Genomic DNA, 19654 nt, shown 5'->3' on the forward strand with positions numbered 1-19654 from the left:
GCCAACTTGCACCTCAAAGGTGCCACAATCCAGCCGGCCACAAAGCATGGTGCTTGTTCTGTGCCCTCTTCCTGAAACACTCCCCTGTCTCCCCTCCTAGTTACTGCCCTTTAGCCCATGAGATTCTGCTTGAAGGGTCACTACCTCAGGGAAGCAGCCTCCTCGCATGCCCTATCCACCCAAGGGGTACACTCTCATACCTCCCCAGAATTCCCTTTCCCATCCTTTCAATTGGTAATCTCCTTTGATTTTGGTGACTGTTTAATGTGAACAGCTCCAATGACATAAACCCCAGGCAGGCAGTAGCCGTGACTGTTTTGTTCATAAAAGGATAGTCATCCACAATTCTAGCAAGCCAGAAGCCCCCAATAATGTTTCTAAATAAATAAATAAGCAAGCAAATAAGAACGTAACCTTTTTTAAGTTTGGTCAGAAGAATGATAAACCTTGCAATCCCCTTTTTATAAAAAGGGAAAGCTAAGTCTCAGAAACGTAGACAAAACAGCCATCCCATTACTCCTTCAGGACACACCAAACAATCAGAACACCATTTCCTAGGCTTAGTCTTGAAGCCATAAAACACCCATTTCCATTCCCCACTCACTTTCTTCTTTAGCCAACAAGATGCCTATCATGTTTTCAAGGTACTGCTGATATTATTTTAAAACCACTTTCCCTCTAGGCAAATGATACAAGAAGAATTTGCATGTGTGTATCTAAACAGCATATCTAGGCCAGAGTTTGTTTGTTTGTTTGTTTTGAGATGGAGTCTCTCTAGGTCAGAATTTTAAATAAATAAACTAGTGACAAACCATACCAATTAACATCAGGTCAATACAAAAACCATCCTTTCTAATACATCAGGTATCACTTGAGGGAAAGCGTACCTGTAAAACACACACACTCACACTCTCACACACACACACTCTCTCCCACACACACACACACACACACACACACACACACTCTCTCATACTCTCTCTCTCTCATACTCTCTCTCTCTTTCCCTCTCCCTCTCTCTCTGAGGACGTGTTTCTTGAATTGGCCTTTGAATTTCACCTGAATCCAACTGCCCCCGACTTACGGGATCAGAAATTCTGGAAAATACATCTGGAAATATGCCTTTTTAAAATAAACTCTCCAGATGATTCCTATGCACAGTAAGTTTAAAAACCACTGTTACAGAAAGACACTGCAGGTAATATTTTAATACCAGAGAAATGGAAGAAACTAATAGTACTAAACCTTAGAAAGCACAGAAACAAGAAAGAAAAGGAAAGTGATGTCCTGAGGACCCGGAAAGTCCCTGGCAATGCACCTCCAAGAAGGCAGCAGGAAACTGTTCCCAGAGGAGAGAAGAACTGTGGAAAAACCCTAAGCCATTGTTTGCTAGGGTCATTAATTATTTTAGCTATTTATTCATGGAGACTTCCTCCTATCTCAAGGTGCTCCTAGGACAGTCAGAAAGAAACCCTGACATGCTTCCCTTGCTGCAGGAGGGACGAGGTGACCCTGAGCCAGGGGCATGCATGAGCAGGGCCACCTCTCTCAGTCACACAGCTTCTCTTGGGCACCTGAGAAGAATGCAGTACCCAGGAGCCCTCACCAAAGACAGGAATCCTAGCAGCTGCTGGCCCACCCTCCCCCGAGCAGCCTCACTGCCCCGGCCTCCATCAACCCAAGAACCTTGAAGAATGAAAAGACTTGGAGGAAGCCTCCTAGCACAGGTCCTACCACTTCAATATCCCCTCCTGTAGTGGATAGTACCCTCAAAATTGATGTCTACCCAGAACCTCAGAACGTGACCTTATTTGGAAACGGGGTCTTTGTAGATGTACCTAGTTAAAATGAGGTCATATAGGATTAGGATAGGTCCTAAATCCAGTGATTGGTGTCCTGGTAAGAAGAGGTGAGAACACACACACACACCCGGGGAAGAAGGCCCTGTGAAGATGGAGGGAGAAACTGAAGTGGCACGGCTACATGCCAAGAACACCAAGGAAGGCCAGGAAGAGACTGGGAATGATTCTTCCCTAGAGCCTTCCAAAAGAATACGGCCCTGTTGACATTCCGATTTTGGATTTCTGGCCTCCAGAACTGTGAGAAAACACATTTCTGTTGTTTTATGCCACCCAGTTCATGGTACCGTTGTCCCTCGGGATCCATGGGGATTAGTTCCAGGACTCCCCACAGATACCAAAATCCATGGATGCTCAAGTCTCTGATATAAAATGGCATAGTATTTGCATATAACATACTACACACATCCTTCTGTATACTTTAAATCATCTCTAGGTTACTTATAATACCTAATACAATGTAAATGCTATGTAAATTGTTGTTATACTGTATTGCTTAGAGAGTAGAAAAAAGAAAAAAGTCTGCACACGTTCAGTACTGATGCAGTAAATATTCTCCATCCGCAGTTGACTGAACTCATGGATGCAGAACCCACAGATATAGAGGCCTGGCTGTAATTTGTGATGTCAGCCCAAAGAGGCTAATACACCTCCTTCCTTAGGGAGCCTGGGCCTTAAAGTTATATTGTTACCAAAACCTAGGGGTTCTGCCACAACAAAAAAAGGAAGCCTTGCTCTTCCGACACTGTAGGTGGTCTGTTCAGCCTCACTTAAGATTCACCCTCCCACTGGCCAAACAGCGATCTTCCAAAACATGTGTCCTCAGATTGGCACCCTCATACGTCCTCCTTGGCCCGAAAGGCCTCTCCCACCCTGACCAACACAACCAACCGACCGCCACCTGGCCCTCCAGGAACCCCTTTCAAGGTGTGGCTTCACACACATGGCCCAGGCTGGCCCCAACTGTGTGTCCACAGCTTCTGGGTTTCTCCCAACACTTATCATGCTTGCTCAGTGTGGACAGCTCCAAGAAGACAGGGACCAGGTCAGTCCTGTACACCACCCACAGACCAGTGCTCACTTCAGCTTTGTCCACCTCCTCTGTAAACATTTAGTAGAAAAACAGCTTCACAAACACAAATATGCTCTCTCTCTCTTCCCAACCCTGCCCTTTCTTTCTGTAATGGGGGTTTTAAAAGGCTGTTTTGCCAGTCTTTCTCCACCACTGACAGCATTTATGTTCTAAAATGGTGACTTCACTCTTGCCAAAATGCATACCACACACCACTGCCAGGTTGTATCATTTTTAATTATTATTTTTGTGATCCTTCTTTTATCTAGTGCCTTAAGAGAGACATTTCTCTGAGGGACCCAGAACTGACTCTGAACACTTCACTGTCATATATGATGGGAGGCAGGGGGAGGATACCACAAGCTGAAGAAGAAAAAAAAGGGACTGGCGGTGGAGGGGGTCCTTTGAACAGCACATCCAATTAAAGCCCCCTTCCATGGCAGCCTAGAGTAGAGAAACAGTTTGCAATAAAACAAAAACACAGAGCCCCAACATTAAGATTTAACCTCCTACAAAGCAGCTGGGTCTCAGAATGACAGCGGTCTCACAATGCCCCAACATGCCTCATCTTTGGGCCTGGCTTAAGCCATGTTAGATTCTCTGCATTTCCAGGGTCTACTTGGTCTCATATCAGTAATGAAGTTAAAGTAATTCAGATCCTAGGAGACCTTTCTTCCCTTTCATTTTCCTTTGCTGAAGGTAAGAATAATTTTAATCTCCAAGAACAACTCAAGTTTCCTTTGCTTCCAACTCAGGCCCAACAGTGTCATATATTTATTCTGGCAATAGGCTCACCCATTCATCCTTTAACTCTTCATTGAGCACCTCCTATTTCGGGGACTGAGGGAGGAATGGAGAATAAGACACTGAACAAAGCTGACATAGTCCTTTTGTCCCCCAAACCTACAACCTAGTGGAGACAGACACTCAACAAATACATACTATAAACACTGAAAATTTCAGTGGCAAGAATGTAAAACTGCAGATGCAAGCTAGAAAGGAATATGGTGGAGAGGAACACAGCAGATTCCCATTAACTTCCTTATGAGGCTGGGAGCCATATTCAAAGCCAAGGTGGAAGTGGTTTATCAGCAACAGAGAGATAAAACACTTTAGAGACAGGCATTAAGAATTCTCCCAATATTGTGGGGGTGGCTTCGTGAATGTATACAGGTAACAAAGTTTATCAAATTGTGCAATTAAACACACACAGTTTTTGTGTGTGACAAGCTTTTAAAAACATAATAATTTCCCCAATATTTTGCTACTCATTTATGATCTCTCATGATCTCCAAGATGATGAAGTTTCTTGTAGTTATAAACTAACAAAAATGACTTCGCTACAGGAAACACACCACCCTGCCACATTGTTGTTCTTGGCCTGCTCACAGCTTCATTCGTTCCTTCAATAAGTAATTATTAAACATTTACTAAGGGCTAGTACTGTCCATTAGTGTTTCCCATTACACTATAAACAGAAACACGCATAACCCAACTCTCTGGAAGCTTGTAGCCTCCTGCCAGCGTGGACTCAAGTGGAAAAGGTAAGCGCTGCCTACACGCTGAGAAGGACCTACAGCATCTGAGAACACGGAGTCAAGGCTACTCTGAAGGATTTTCAACATCATGATAGACAATGATTTCTTGAAAGCTTACTCTGTGCTAGCCCCCAAGTACTTTCGAAGATATTGTTCATTCAACTCTCCCCAAATCCCTACGAGATAGATACTATTGTTTAAATCCCTTTTACCAAAGGAAAAATTGCCACTAAGTGATAGAACCAAGGTGAAAACCCAGAAGCCTAACTCTAGAACCCTCAATATAAAATCTAAGCTAGGTTGGACATAGTGGCTCATGTCTATAATCCTAGCACTTTGGGAAGCCAAGGCAGGTGGATCACCTGAGGTCCGGAGTTTGAGACCAGCCTGGCCAACATGGTGAAACCTCATCTCTATTAAAAATACAAAAATTAGCTGGATGTGGTGGCACATGCCTGTAGTGCCTGCTACTTGGGAGGCAGAGGTAGGGGGATCACTTGAGCCTAGGAGGCAGAGGTTGCAGTGAGCCAAGGCAGTGCCAGTGTACTCCAGCCTGGGCAACAGAACAAGACCCTGTCTCAAAAAAAAAAAAAAATTAAATTAAAAAATAAAATCTAAGCTACCATAAAGATAAGTTCTCACCAACCACCCCAGAAACCTGCTTCAGAGTCTAAGTAGTTCTTCTGGGCCAAACTAAGACTCAGCTTACACTGCTCTCTACTGAGTAGACTCTCTGGCCTCCCCCATTAGTACTTCCTCCACCTTTGGAGCCTGATGAAGGCAAGTTTCAGAAATAAGGGAGGTCAAAAGTTTCAAAGCAGCAGGTCTCTGCAAAAGAGAGACTCTGACATCTCTGTGCCAAAGGAGAGGCTCAATATCATGGTGCTTCAACGGGACATGCAGAGACAGCAGCTCGAATCCCTGACTGAAGGCTGAGCGACACACAAGGCTTCTACATGGTAAAATCTGCTTTGTTGGTCTTTTAAAACATAAGTAAGTCACCAACTTACTGAGTGAGACCATGTTGTAATGATGACAGAGTTCCAAGGAAACGCAGACCTCCTCTGGATCAAAGAAGCTTCCCATTGTCTCCATCCAAGACACTCGACCAAATCATGGAAAATCAATCCAACTGCTGGCAGTCCACAGGCAGTAAGCAGCCAAAATGCATCAACATGTGAGAATGCAAGTGAGATGTGGATAGAAATCCCTATTGTTAAAAGCCATAGGCATCCATATTAATAGCACAAATGCTATAATTAGTCATTTAGGGAAAAATAAAATAAATCTGCTCCAAGACAGTCTCCCTGAATGTTGTAAGAGTTAGAAAGATGGTTTTAAGATTGCTGATCCTGCCATGCTGACTTGCTTTCCCAAGAATGGCTTTGACCTTAGCCAGCTGTTGCACTAGTAAAGAGGAACCCAGCAATGCCTGTGAGGAGGGCCAATTCCATGTCCCCCAAGGACAATGAGGTCCTCTCAACAATACCCACTAACATATGTGAGCATCCCACAACACTGCAAAGGCTGAATGACTCCCACCTGAGACCTGTCCCTTCTAAACTACCTCTGACCACTCAGAGCCCCTGCGGCCCAAACCACCTCTCTGATGCTTTGCCCGCTGCTGCATACCTCACTCTTTCCTTTCTCGTTAACATTCCTCTGCACAGCATTACTTGCTTCTTCACAGAAAACCTATCCAACCCTCTAGCACAAGTGCTTATCATTATTTCATCCAGTTCTGGAAGGAGTGAGACTGTCAGCAAACCCAAACTATTGCTAGAGGACAGCTGAATTTCTATCTTCTGGTCAACATGAATCATCTTTCCAAGACTGGGGAGGGACCATGTGCCTATGTAGAGTGAACGCTGGAAATACCCAGACTCCATGAATAACCTGGACCTCTGTATGACAAAGTGTGAAACGAATAGGCAGAAATAAAGTCAATCTGGCAAAGATGAGATAGATGAGAAGGCCATGCCGAAAGAGCACCAGGTGCACAAGACCATGTGGCTGGAGAAAACGTAGCAACTAAAGGCCAGCACGTGGGAGAAAGGGCAGGGGTGGGGAGACCAGTGTAAAATGGGAGGGAGGGGGCCGCCACATAGGGCCTAAAGGATTATAACCAATTCTGCACAGCTGCCAGGGAGGCACCAGTTCCATCAGGGATCTGTAAATCGTTGGGAGTTACTTTCTGATTACAAGGTAAAACTCAGTTCTTGTGCATGAGCCTATGAGGGGCAAAATGCCAAGCTGTTCACAATAAAACAACTGAACTGAACTATTAAAATTACAATCTCAAGCATGGATATGGTAGAATAATGTTAGCCAACAAGCTAATGCCTGATGTTATCTTAGCTAATGTCAAAAATGTATTTTCGGCTGCACACAGCAGCTCACGGCTGTAATCCCAACACTTTGGGAGGCCAAGGCAGGCGGGTCACCTGAGGTCAGGAGTTCGAGACCAGCCTGGCCAACATGGCAAAACCCGGTCTCTACTAAAAATACAAAAATTAGCCAGGCATGGTGGCACACACCTGTAATCCTAGCTACTCGGGAGGCTGAGGCGGGAGAATCATTTGAACCTGTGAGACAGAGGTTGCAGTAAGTCAAGATCGTGCCACTGCACTCCAGCCTAGGCAACAGAGCTAGACTCTGGCTCAGGAAAAAAAAAAAAAAAAAAGTATTTCCCATGTGAACAAAACTACAAAATCCACTCATCTGTGAAACAATTATTTCATCATCAAATCCATCCTGATTAATCTGTAAACTATTCGTGTCTCCAAATTGACACTGCATATCAAGCTTATCCACTGCTCTAATGGTAGACATTTGCATAGTAGAAGCATTGGCTATACCAATGCTTCTCTTAAAATCCTTTCTCTTTAAAGTCCTTTCAGAACCATTGGCTATCCAGCTAATAGCTATTCCTTATTTGCTACATATGAGGCACAGGGCTCTGCATAATACAAAATTAAAATGCATGCAGACTCAAGAAGTTAGCAGCCTAATGAGAATGGAGGAGGGTAGAAACATGACTAATAGAGGACCTACTATGTGTCTGACATTGACTTATACCACCTCCTTCAATCTTCCCAAGAGCCCAATCAGGAAGGCATCATTATACCCATTTAATGGAGAGACTGAGGCTCAGAGATATTAAGAAACTTTTCTACCTTATATAGCTAATAACTTCGAAAGTTTGTATGCAAGTATAGGTCTGACTCCTAAGTTTACTCTTAACAACTACACCACGCTTCAAAAACACAGAATGTTGTTTTTTGTGTGTTGCTTTGTTGTTGTTGTTTTTCATGCTGGTTGCAAGAAAAAGAAAAAGTAGTAAGTACCACAGAGAGAGAGATCATCTGTAATGAGAAATCAGTCAGAGTAGAAATTGCCCCCATTGAAAGGATGATGTTGTTCTAAGGAAGGAGTAAACTGGTCACTAAGGAATTGACCAAGGAGAGATTGGGAGAATTAGCCCTATGGGAAGAGTGGACAATTTAAACAAAAGCACAGAGGCAGGATGCTGGGCTGCACACAGGGGAAAAAGCAGGGCCGAAAGAAGGAGAAAGGCCACAGGCAGAGCGCGACAGGCAGGCGGAGCTCTACAGAGGCCCGGGGAACACAATGAGGGCATGAGGCTGCAGGAGGTAGTAGAGCAGAGCCCCAGTCTCCACAGCGGAAGGGAAGGAAAGATCCAAGTGAGGTGGCTCTGTCTGGGGCCTAATTTTGAGGTAGCCAGGGTCTGAATCAGCAGTGGCTGGTGTGGCGAGAAGATTGTGTGCAGAAGAACACTCGTGGGGTTTGGGGACTAACTGGGTGAAACAAGTAATCACATGTGGGTCCAGAGGTTGTGCCTGGATGATCGGGACAGCAACAGCATCTTTAACAGAAACAGGGAGCATGGGAAGTGAAGCAGGCTGGAGGAAAAAGGACAGAAACATGGCAGGATTGAGGCACCAGCAACGCATACAGATTAGAGATACCAGCAGACATCAACTAAAGAACTGGAGAGGGGCTGGGGCTGCCAGAAAGAAGTGTAGGAATCATGCTCATGTGGGTGGTGGCAGAAGCCAGGGACTGGAGAGATTAGTGACAAAGAGAGGCAGACCTTCTGGTTGGGGGAACGAAGAATGCAAGGGCAGGAACCTTGAGAAGACCTACAGGACAAAGAAGGTGAGCAAGGAAGGGATGTTCAGAAGGAGATGAAGCATAGAGAGCACACTGTCAATGGAGGAGGAGAGAATTTCAAGACAGAGAAGGAATGTTAGAAAAATCTCATGGCAGCTAATGTTTGAAAGCACGCATACCTTCTCAAGCACCATTCGTCTTTTTAAAAGAAAAGCCAAATGCAAATGGGAATGCTCTGGGAGGACAGAGACAAGAGGTGTGCCTCCCCTGCTCTGAAGTCTTAGGTCTTTTTGGTGTGAGAACCTGTTTTACCCAAGGGTGAGAAAACAAGAGTCCACACCTACTTCACAATGAAAACCTACTGGAATTGCTTTAGGTAGTGAAAATCATCCTGAGATGGTTTCAATCTTTCAAATCATTTCTCAAACTGCTGAAATTGACTCCCATCCCTTTATGCCTTTATAAAGTGTTGTTTGTGGCTCAGAGAAGAGGGTAATAAACACATCTGATAAAAAATTAAGTTAGAGTTGGGAATGGTATCACCACAGAACCAATAAACAACATGGAAAAGACTCCAGTAAATTTCAGATCATTACCTCTAGTTTAAAACCAATTTAGTGCAAAGATAACTAATTGCTCCTGAGATCTCTAACACACCCATGTGTGTCCTCTGACCGTCATTACTTAGTAAGGCCAAGAAACCAAGTAGGCAGGAAAGAAAGAGCTACCTGGCCCATAAATCGGATGCCCACTGGTTAATTCCCACAAGCCATGGCTAGGTTACATACAGTGAGGGAGTAGGCCCCTGTCTTAAGGAGCTTCCAATCTTGTAGCCTGCTACAGGAAAACCTAACATATAAAAACCATGCAAAGAATCATATACAGAATTAGGGTACAGATGTTCAAAACTAATGCCATCCTTTGCCTCACTAAGGATTCATTATAGGCAAGATTCTTTCACACTGTGCTCACCTCGGCAGCTTCCACGCCATCTTCACAACTATGATGTGCACACAGCCTTTGTCTAACACATATGTTAGATGAAGTGAGGAGCGCCTGTGCTCAGCTGATGTGCCAAGGCTTGAGAACCACCTATGGTGAGAATCTGACCACAGAAAACAAGGAAGAACCGGAAGGGAGTAAAGGAGGGAAACGGGATTGGGAAAACCACAGGGCCACACACGATATTTACTTCAAACAAGCTTTCGTTTGGTTCACGGTTCTGTGGTCTTAAATTTAAAAGACCCCAGGGAGTGATGGCCACCCAGTCCTATAATCTCCTATTACCATAAGCAATGTTGACCAAACAGCTCAGAGAGTATCAGATTCACTGTCCAGATAAAAGCAAAACTAGTGTCTAGAGCAACTTACAGTTTAATACCAGGCGGCTGAGAGAGCTAGCCTTTTGCAATACAAATGAAAGAATTCCGTGTCTCACTGTGGGCAGGCAGAAATCAACTTCCCCAACTGAAGTTCAAAATTGCTTTCTCCCAGGTCACTCCCTTCACCAACTAAAGCTTGCCACCTCCAGACACTGCCATTCAATTGGATTAAACAACTGTGTGTGGAGCCCCTCCCAGGTGGCAGGCACTCTTCTAGCACAGAACTAACCCAGCCCAGCCCCTGCCCTCATGGGCTTACATACCCCCACCTCTGCTCTGAATCAGAGGATGCCTGAGCTCACACACAACCCAATTCTCAACTCTGAGTTTCTGCCCTGATGTTCACTCCACCAACAATGTTCCACTTTCCCACCTCCAGGTGTCCAGATGGGCCAATCCTCCAAATGCCATCTCATCCATAGAGTCTTCCCAGGCCCACACCAGTCCATCTGCAGCACTGCCCACCACCCACACAACACAGGTGCTGCTTCTCTCCCTTGAGCCTCTTCGTGGCACTCTATTTGTGCCACTTAATGGCCGTTAAGACATCACCATCCTTTGCTGTATTCGCTGTGTGACTTAAGCTGAGGCAGTTTCGCCAAGGCTCAGGTTCTGTGTAAGGAGATAACAGTACCTAATAATAGTAATTTTTAAAATAGCCACCTTTTATTGAGATCTTACTATGTATCAGAGAAATGCTGTGAAATTTACAAACATTGTCTCATTTGACTCTCCCATGAGACAGGCACTGTTATCCCCATTTCACAGATGAGAAAACAGAAGGTGACAGAGGCAGAGTGATTTGCCCAAGGTGCACAGACAGCAAGCAACAGAGCTGAGATTCTCACTCTGGCAGCCCCACAAAGGGCCCTTCATGAATCACCACCCGCTACCCCTCTTTTCACAGATCCCTTCTTCAGTTTCCTACCCACCTCATAAGGTTGTTCTGAGAAAAGACGTGAAAAGTCCTTAGCACACCGACTGGTTTTGGGTCTCACTGTCCCCCATGGTATCCTCCTTTAAAGGAGAGTTATTCACAGACATGTGTGCTTTAAGCATACTAATCAATACATAATGAATTAATGAATGAAGAAAGAGAAAACAAGACTAAAGGACATCTGCCAAACTACTCAAATAAGATAGCAAAGTGTCTTACAAGTGGTTACTCAGCATCCTATATATAGATCCTCTACAGGACAGCACAAAATGTGAGTCTCTTTTGCTCCCAAATGTCTGTGAGCTGCAGTCTTCATTCTGAAGAATAAAGGGGAAGAGGCAGGGGTGGTCACAGCAGAGGAGTGAGCAGGAATGACACAGCACATCCTAGAAGCAGCAGGCCCAGTTCTGCAGCCCTCACTAAGACAAAATCCCCACTGAAGGGAAATCCCATCCAAATCCTCTTTGCCAGAGAGGAGAAGAAGGTCAAACAGACTAATCCTCAAAAAGACCTGAAATTCTGGCTCACCTGGGCCACACCAAAAGACATTCCCCTGGGAGCAAGAGACAGGCACAAAGGTGGCATGCCCCACCGTCCCGCCTATGCGCTGGTGACTCCTCCTCACTCGACACACGTGCCTCAGCACTCCTCTGAGCTCAGACACAACTCCAACCACGTGACCTTGGAAAGGTCTCAGGCCCGTGAGGTAATACCAGAACCACCCTCACACAGGTAACTGTGGCTCAATAGGTAATACACAAAGCCAGCGTCTGGCATATAACTCAACATGAGTCAGTTATAAATGTGAGCAGGCAATGGTGGTACAGAGACCCAAACGCTGCAGTACACTGCCCTCCCATGAAATCAATGCATAGCTTTCACACATGGATACCTTAGGTAGCCAGTTTCGTTGTGGTGTACAAAATACTCCTCTTTGACCATAACAACAAAAAAATCAAAACACGGGGAAAAAAAGGCATGTGAGTGAAGTGGGCGTGAGGAAACAAGGAGAAAATGCAAGCAGGGAAATGGAAAAAAAGAAAAGAATGCAGCCTGACCAACTGCTGACAAGCCAGGAGCTGAGCTTGGGGAGGAAGCACAGGCAGGTCTCTGGGGGGACTCAGAGCTTAGTCTATCAAGAAGAAAGACGTGAGAGGTCAGTCCTGTCCCTGAAGCCATCCTGGTGAGGACCTGCCAGCCAGAAGACAGGGCCACCAGTTATCTGGACACCAGCCAGAGCTGACACTCAGCTGCTTTAGCTGATTTTAGTATTCAGAAACTGATACGTGTCTGTACATAAACAGTACACACAGAAGCCTCTTCCTTTTCTAAAAATACACGGGTCTGCAGTTCAGCGCTGAGAAGGCCATCATAACAAAGACAGTAACTGCGGATATCTGGCCACCAGAAGGAAAAGCATTTCCTTTATCGGCAAAGGGCGTGAAGTTACCCTTTACCCCAGAGACCTGACTCCATCTAGGGGAACCGCACGGCACAGAAGACCTCCATGACTTCAGAGAGCTGACCTGACTCCCACCTTGGACATTTGCTATTCTTAACTTCTCTAAGTCTCAGCTTCCTCATCTGTGAAGCAGGGTGATAACAAATCCCCACCGGGAAGCATTCTTCTAAGGATGAGAAATAATGAACACAAACCCCCTAGGCACAGTTCCTGGTACAGAACACAGAGTAGCTGGGTTTTTCTTACAGTCCCAGAGTCTTTGCTGCTCCCTCTCCTCTCATCCCTGAAATAACCCAACCGAGGAAGAGAAAGACTGATCTTCCCTGCTCTCCTAGCAGCCTCCCTCAAGAGCTGTGGCTCCTCAGGACATTTCTGGTGCTTGTTCTGGGCAGCAACACTGGGGCCAAGAAATCAGGAGGTTGCTCATCAGCGAACAGAGAAGAGGAAAAGGAATTGCATCCCTCCAGTCCTCACAAAGGGCTCCTCCACGTGTGCTGGCCTCAGTTAAGTTCAGCAGGCATCAGACAGAAGGTGAAGAATGGCCTGCAAAAGGGGGTCTACCATCCTACAATCAACTAAAAGAGTAATTTTGTGTGTGTGTGTGAGATGGAGTCTTACTCTGTTGCCCCGGCTGTAGTGCAGTGGCATGATCTCAGCTCACTGCAACCTCCACCTCCTAGATTCAAGCAATTCTCTTGCCTCAGCCTCCCAAGTAGCTGGGATTATAGGAGCCCACTACCAGGCCCGGCTAATTATTATATTTTTATATTGACAGGGTGTCATCATGTTGACCAGGCTGGTCTCAAACTCCTGACCTCAGATGATCCACTGCCTTGGCCTCCCAAACTGCTGGGATTACAGACATGAGCCACCACACCCAGCCTAAAGGAGCTCTTATTCTGGAGTTCTTAAAGAGCTCTAGAAGGTCCTGGCCCTGAACCCTCTGAAATTGAAGATGAATTTTGGGTAAACAGGCATTTTCTTGGGAAATTGTCCTGAACTTTCATCATATTTCAAAGTCGTTGACACTACTCTCAAAAAGAAAAAGAAAAAAAAAAAGCTTTAAGACTGCCATCTCATTCAGGGAAAACAAGAATGTCTGAGAAAGACTAATATAAAGTAATGTCTCGGGCTGGGCCCGGTGGCTCACGCCTGTAATCCCAGCACTTTGGGAGGCTGAGGCAGGCGGATCACCTGAGGTCAGGAGTTTGAGACCAGCCTGGCCAAGATGGTGAAACCCCATCTCTACTAAAAATACAAAAATTAGCCAGGCATGGTGGTGGGTGCCTATAATCCCAGCTACTCAGAAGGCTGAGACATGAGAATCGCTTGAACCCGGGAGGTAGAGGTTGCAGTGAGCCGAGATCGTGCCACTATCCTCTAGCCTGGGGAACAGAGCGAGACTCTATCTCCAAAAATATATATATATATATATATCATTTTTAGCTCACATATAATGACACTTGTCAAGTATCTTATTGTATATTATCTCACTTAGTCCCCACAACAATGGAAGGAGACAGTTATCATCTCCAGATGAGGAAACCAAGGCTCAGGAGCACACCACTTCCCAAGACCCCATAACTAACAAATGGCAGAGCCAGGACTCAGTCCTAAGAATGTGTGAGTCCAAAGCTCAGGCTCTTCATCACCACATCACAGAGGCATCTTCTGCAGATCAAGCCCCAGATTTTATAAACTAAAAGGAAGAGTGGAAAGAAAGAAGGTAGAGGTTATGAGAGATTGGTTAGAACCTGACTTATAATTCAATGCTTTTTCTACTACATCCACCCTGCCCCATGTCTTCATATAACTCATACTGAGAAATGTTTTAACCATCAAAAAAAACAACACGCTATAAGGAAGTACCTTGGTACCATACAGCCCTCAGTTTCCTTGCCAGAAAAACAGGGATTATATATCACTACTCCATAGATATGTTACTGAGATTAAAAGGAGGCAAAATGTGCAAAGCACGTGGGTTTGCCTGGCATGTCTGGCACGGAGTAAGCACTCAATGAATGGTAGGCATCATTGTAATCATGACAATCGAGTGAAACAGCATGCCTTAGCAATCAAAGGTACCATCTTTATGTGGATGAACCCCACATTAGTTGCTTGAATGAGCCCATGGCCCTGCATCTCTGAACTCCACTCATTGTCAGAAAGACAGAGGCCTCAATTTGGCTCCCAGGAGTGATCACACTCTTTCCCTCGGCTGCATGCTTGGGAAGCAACAGCAGGAGCAGCCAGAGAGACTTGGGAGCACGCCTGGGTCCCAGAGCCAATGATCCAACATCATCTGAGGTGCCAAGAGGTCTTGGAAACCTCCAGGGTGATTACAGGGAGTAGGGAATATTCATGGCAAGCTTTTCCAGACATAGAAAGCAACCCAGAAAATAAGTATAAGAAGCTGCCAAAGGTGGGGTAGGTCCACTTCTGAGCCAGATATGCCAACAGAGGAAAAAGCCAGGGTATGGGGGAACAAAGGTTTGGAGGACCTTTGAATCGTGTCCCCTACATCCCTACAAGAAGTCCGTCTAACTGACGTGATTCTTCAAGGAAGATAATTTTCATGAGTTTGTCCCACAAGAATATATCATCACTAGTATAATCTCTGATGTCTCCACACTTAAGACAATTATTAACAGTAACAGCTGCCATTCATTTATTAAACAATTACGTTCTAAGCCTATTGCATATATTACCTCCTGTAATCCTCCAAATGAAATGTTGAGGGAATTTCCATTCTCATTTTACAAATGGGAAATTGGCCTCAGAAATGTTAAGCAGACTGCCCAAGGACACAGGGCTGGTAGGTGACAAGACAGATTTCTAAATCCCATGCTCTACCACTAAGCATTTTTAGATCAATTATTGGGTTTCACCCGTGGGACCTCTAGGCATGTTTTTCTCCTAGTCCTTCCCGAAACATAGGAATGAACTTACTCCATTCTATCCTACTCCACAAGATGTCTTGTGCTGGGTGCTGAACCCAAGAATCAACTGCACTAACCAGAGGTTCTGCTATGCTTAGAAGCACACAAGACGGATGCATAAATGACACAAAGTGTGGGTGAGGTGGATATTAACAGGTAGAAGGAATGGAAGAAGCAGCCACAAACCTTCTGTCGCACAGAATGCATACCCAGATCACTCCATGCTCTTCTATTTTCAAGAACAATTTCAGGAAACACGCCTCTTCAGAACACAATAAAATTATTGAAATGTTGGTGGAGTATCTAAAGAATAAGGAAAGGTGACCATAGAAGAATGCAGGGGAAATATCACTTGAAAAAAGCAAACATATAACACCCTGCAAGTGTTCTCCATTAGATTTCCCAAAGCAAATCATGACTTTGGAACCAACCCATTAACACAAATCAAAATAATCTGAACCAAATGTTCCCATTTACAGGCCCTTTCCCCCTCGAAGGTTTGTACAAGGGAAAATGCGCTCTCATATACCAGGCCACCTTGCTTCAGTAATTACCACCAGATCTGGAGGTTTGCATGGCTCTTACCAAACAAGCAAAAGTCTATGAACCCCTAAACCAACAGCAGAGCTCACAAGAGAGGTGGGGAGAGGCAGACACAATGCACATGGGAAATTCTGCAACAGGACCTCCCTCTGAAAATGAAAATCTCTCTATGGATTTTTGTTCCTAGAAGTCATCCTTCTACACGACTCAGGCACTACTCTACTTTCCTTGCCTCTACCCTCTTCTGCCAGCCATCTACTTTGCTCCAGCCAGAGGGATGTGTTGCTTAGCAACTGCCCTCCAACAAAAACAGGAGCCAAGATGAAGTCAGGCCTCTGACATCTCCTGCTTCCTTGCACTCACGGGACAAGCTTTCGGCAGAGCCAAGAAATCTACAGTTTCCATCAGACCTGGGGTTCAGAAGCTGAGGAGCTTTGCAGGGTTGCCCACACTCAGTGTGACTAAACAGTCACCTCCAGCTAGGGTAAAGGATTCTTATTCAACATGAAGGCTCCAAGGATTCAATACACTGTAGGAAGCGCTGCATCCTCAGCTCCCATCCTATCTTTCCTCAACTATGCTGTAAACATAATGGCAATGATGTCCTGGATTTGGCCTAATATATCTTCCAGTCTAGGTGTTGGGCTTAGCACTGTGAGATTTGAAACCTGTGGTCACCTCCTCAGGGACAGATCTTGACACTTCATTTGACATTAGTCCTTCCCTATCACCCAGGATTTGTTTCTTTCCTAGCTGATGACTTACAGTGATTTTTGTCTCATTGCTTTCTTCTTTGTCTGTCTACATGAAGGTAGGAACCCTGAATGCTGTTTTATCCCCAGACCCCCGAGGTTGATACAAAGAAGCCAAGCAATTAATATTTATTATATGGGTGGGGTAAGAGGAGGAAAGGAAATCAAGTGGAGGTCCCTGGATATCCTTAAATGGTGAGACATAGATCATAATATTACTAACTTCCCTAAATAACCTGTTATAGATCTAGTTTTCATGAACTTATGAAATCTCCATCTTTTCACCCTTTCCATCTCAAGGAAAACACATAAATTCCACATGTTTACTGTCTACTGTGTGAAAGTACTACTTCCTTTTATGTTCTTACATTACCTCTACTGAACCTTTCTTTGTAGGAGGAAGGCAAGAAAAAGAACTGGCAGAGCAGATATGCAAGGGGTGCTTAATCTAGCTTTTATTCTAAGATTCTGTGAACAAGTCCATGTTTGCTCCCTGACAATTTCATCTCAGCTTCTGGGTGGAGTACACACACGGGGACCTCAGAGAAGAGGCTAAGTGAACTCCTCACATGGCTTTTCTGATGCCTCTACTGACCAACTAGGCTCAAATAAGATGATGACAACGACCATTTACCATGGGCCCTCCCCATTCATTTACCTAGGAACCGTAGAACTACAATTCTTAACCATTTTCTTGTTTACTGTCTGTCTTTTCCACATGACTTGAAAGCTCATAAGAGGAGAATCTTGGCTGTCTTGTTCACAAACCCCTAAGACATTTTAGGCCCTACTTAACAATAGTCAAAACACAAAAAACAACAACAACAACAAAAAAAAAAACAGTGATTATGTACTGCCTAAGATTCTAGACAAAGACTAAGGATTTATTCCCTACTAAAAGAAAAAAATAACCAATGTATTATTCCTCCATAATGAGGTAAGGCTTTGCCAGACACTCCCCATCATATATTTACATAGTTCTGAGTAAACACAGTTCAGGTTCCACCCAAAAACTGTTTAAGTTTAGCCTTTCTAACATCTGCAAATCCATAAATCAACTGACTATGAGGATAAAGGACCTCAATAAACTTCCCAGTCCTTGAATGAACCTATTTAGCAAGAGGAGAGTCAACACGTGTGGCAGATTCTATTTCCCAAAGATAGCCACACCCATATTCCCATCCCACATATTCTTCTTAATGACAAATGAGGCACAGGCACTCCTCCACTAGGCAGCGGGGTCTATGCTCCCTCGAACCTGGCTGAACCACTGCAACTGCCTCAACCAAAAGAATATGGGGAAAATAATATGCATGACTCCAGAGGCTAGCCCAGTGTCTCTGTCTGTCTGTCTGTCTGTCTCTCTCTCTCTCTCACACACACACACACACATACACACACAAAAAACACAAAACTGGACAGCACACAAAACTTCCCCAAGGTCTCCAGTCTCTGAGCTCTTTGGACTTGAAGAAGCTGAGTCAAGCTCCTCGGCCAGCTGCCACTTTCTCCCTTAACCATCCATTTCATTTGCACAGAGACTGAAAATAAAAACTTTCCCTTTTAAACAAATTCTTTTTGCCAGCTTGCTCACTCTCAGGAAAGCCTCATTCCAGAACTTTTTGGTTTTGAAAACCAGAATAGGGATTATTTTACCTATATGAGGTCTCTCTTAGGCCTGTCTCAACAGACTATATCAACCAAATCCAGAGGGGTATTCTTTTAATGAGAAAAATCCTTTAACTTTCAATATTTATTGAAAAAAATCTACTATCCCACATGGGTTTCAGCATCAGACATACAGAAGTTCAAGTATCGGCTCTGTCAGTTGTTAGCTGGATGACCTTGGGCAAGTTATATGACCGCTCTGTATATTAGCTTCCTGTATCTGTAAAAGAAATTTTAAAAATCTTCAAAGGATTGTTATAACAATTAAATGGGTTTATTATAGCTAACACTTGTAAAGTGCTTGCTATGTGCCAGGCACTCTTTAAGTGCCTGAAGGTGCTCAGATAACTCCGTGAAAATCAAATCTTAATTACAGCATACGTACAGAGACTCAAACTCAGTGAACTCAAATAACTCATCTCAAACTCACTTTGTAATATATTTTGTATTACATTACCAAATAAATGTAAACTTATAAGATATATAAGAATCATCTGAAATGTTTGTTAAAATGCAGATCCCTGGTTATACTTCAGAGATTTGAGTCATTAATCTAGGATGGAGTCCAGGAATGTACTTTTTTTAACCATATCAACACTACTCCTTCCCAGGTGATTTTAGGAAATCTTGCCCTAGAGATGCTGGTATACATATCCAGACCAAATAAGTCATGATGGCATAAAAAGACCGTAAGCTAAGAGTCAGTGTAATGAGTTCTAGTCTCAGCTTTGTCCCTATCCAGTTTTACAGCTTTGACATGGTCACTTAACTTTTCTGAGTCTGTTTCTTTGTCTGTATAATGAAAATTTCAGACTAGATAATTCCAAAGCTGTCTCTTTTTCCAAAGCTGATCCTGCAACATGACTACTAGACACAAGTCCCTCAAACCAGCTTGTTCTGTGCATTTGTAGCAAACAAAATAAGAACTATAATGTACTAAGCCCCACTATATACCAGACACCCCAAGATGCTTATGAATTCATGTAATTATTTTTAATGGTCACAACCATCTTGAAATGTAGGCATTATTGTCTAAGATGATAAAAGCAAAACTCAGAGAAGTTCAACAACCTGTCTGAGGTGACACAGTCAATAAGTGTGGCTACACCTAGATTCTATCCCAGGTTTACCTGACCTCATACCTGCGTTAGTATATCATTATGCCTTTGGCCATCTCACTATAAAATTAACTTCCTTTGTATTTCTTTGTTCAATCAAAAGGTAAGAACAATGAAAGCTTGGCTATAAAGAAGAAGAAAAATGCAAAACCTATTTCCTTGTTAAGGTACCATACAAACATTACTACAGAATCAATCAATATTTTACCCTTAACTTTTTTTTTTTTTTTAAAGACAAAGTCTCACTCTG

The 19654-nt window shown here is 44.0% G+C and overlaps 1 protein-coding gene across 6 annotated transcripts in view; it reads right to left on the bottom strand.

The window, feature by feature from the left end:
• The window catches only part of ARHGAP26 (Rho GTPase activating protein 26), a 466537-nt gene that overhangs the window by 377483 nt on the left and 69400 nt on the right, over positions 1-19654 (bottom strand). The gene's annotated exons all lie outside the window — the stretch shown is intronic.

Source organism: Trachypithecus francoisi, unplaced genomic scaffold (genome assembly GCF_009764315.1).
Source record: "Trachypithecus francoisi isolate TF-2019V2 unplaced genomic scaffold, Tfra_2.0 Lachesis_group2, whole genome shotgun sequence".
In the NCBI taxonomy this organism is placed as follows: Eukaryota; Metazoa; Chordata; class Mammalia; order Primates; family Cercopithecidae; genus Trachypithecus; species Trachypithecus francoisi.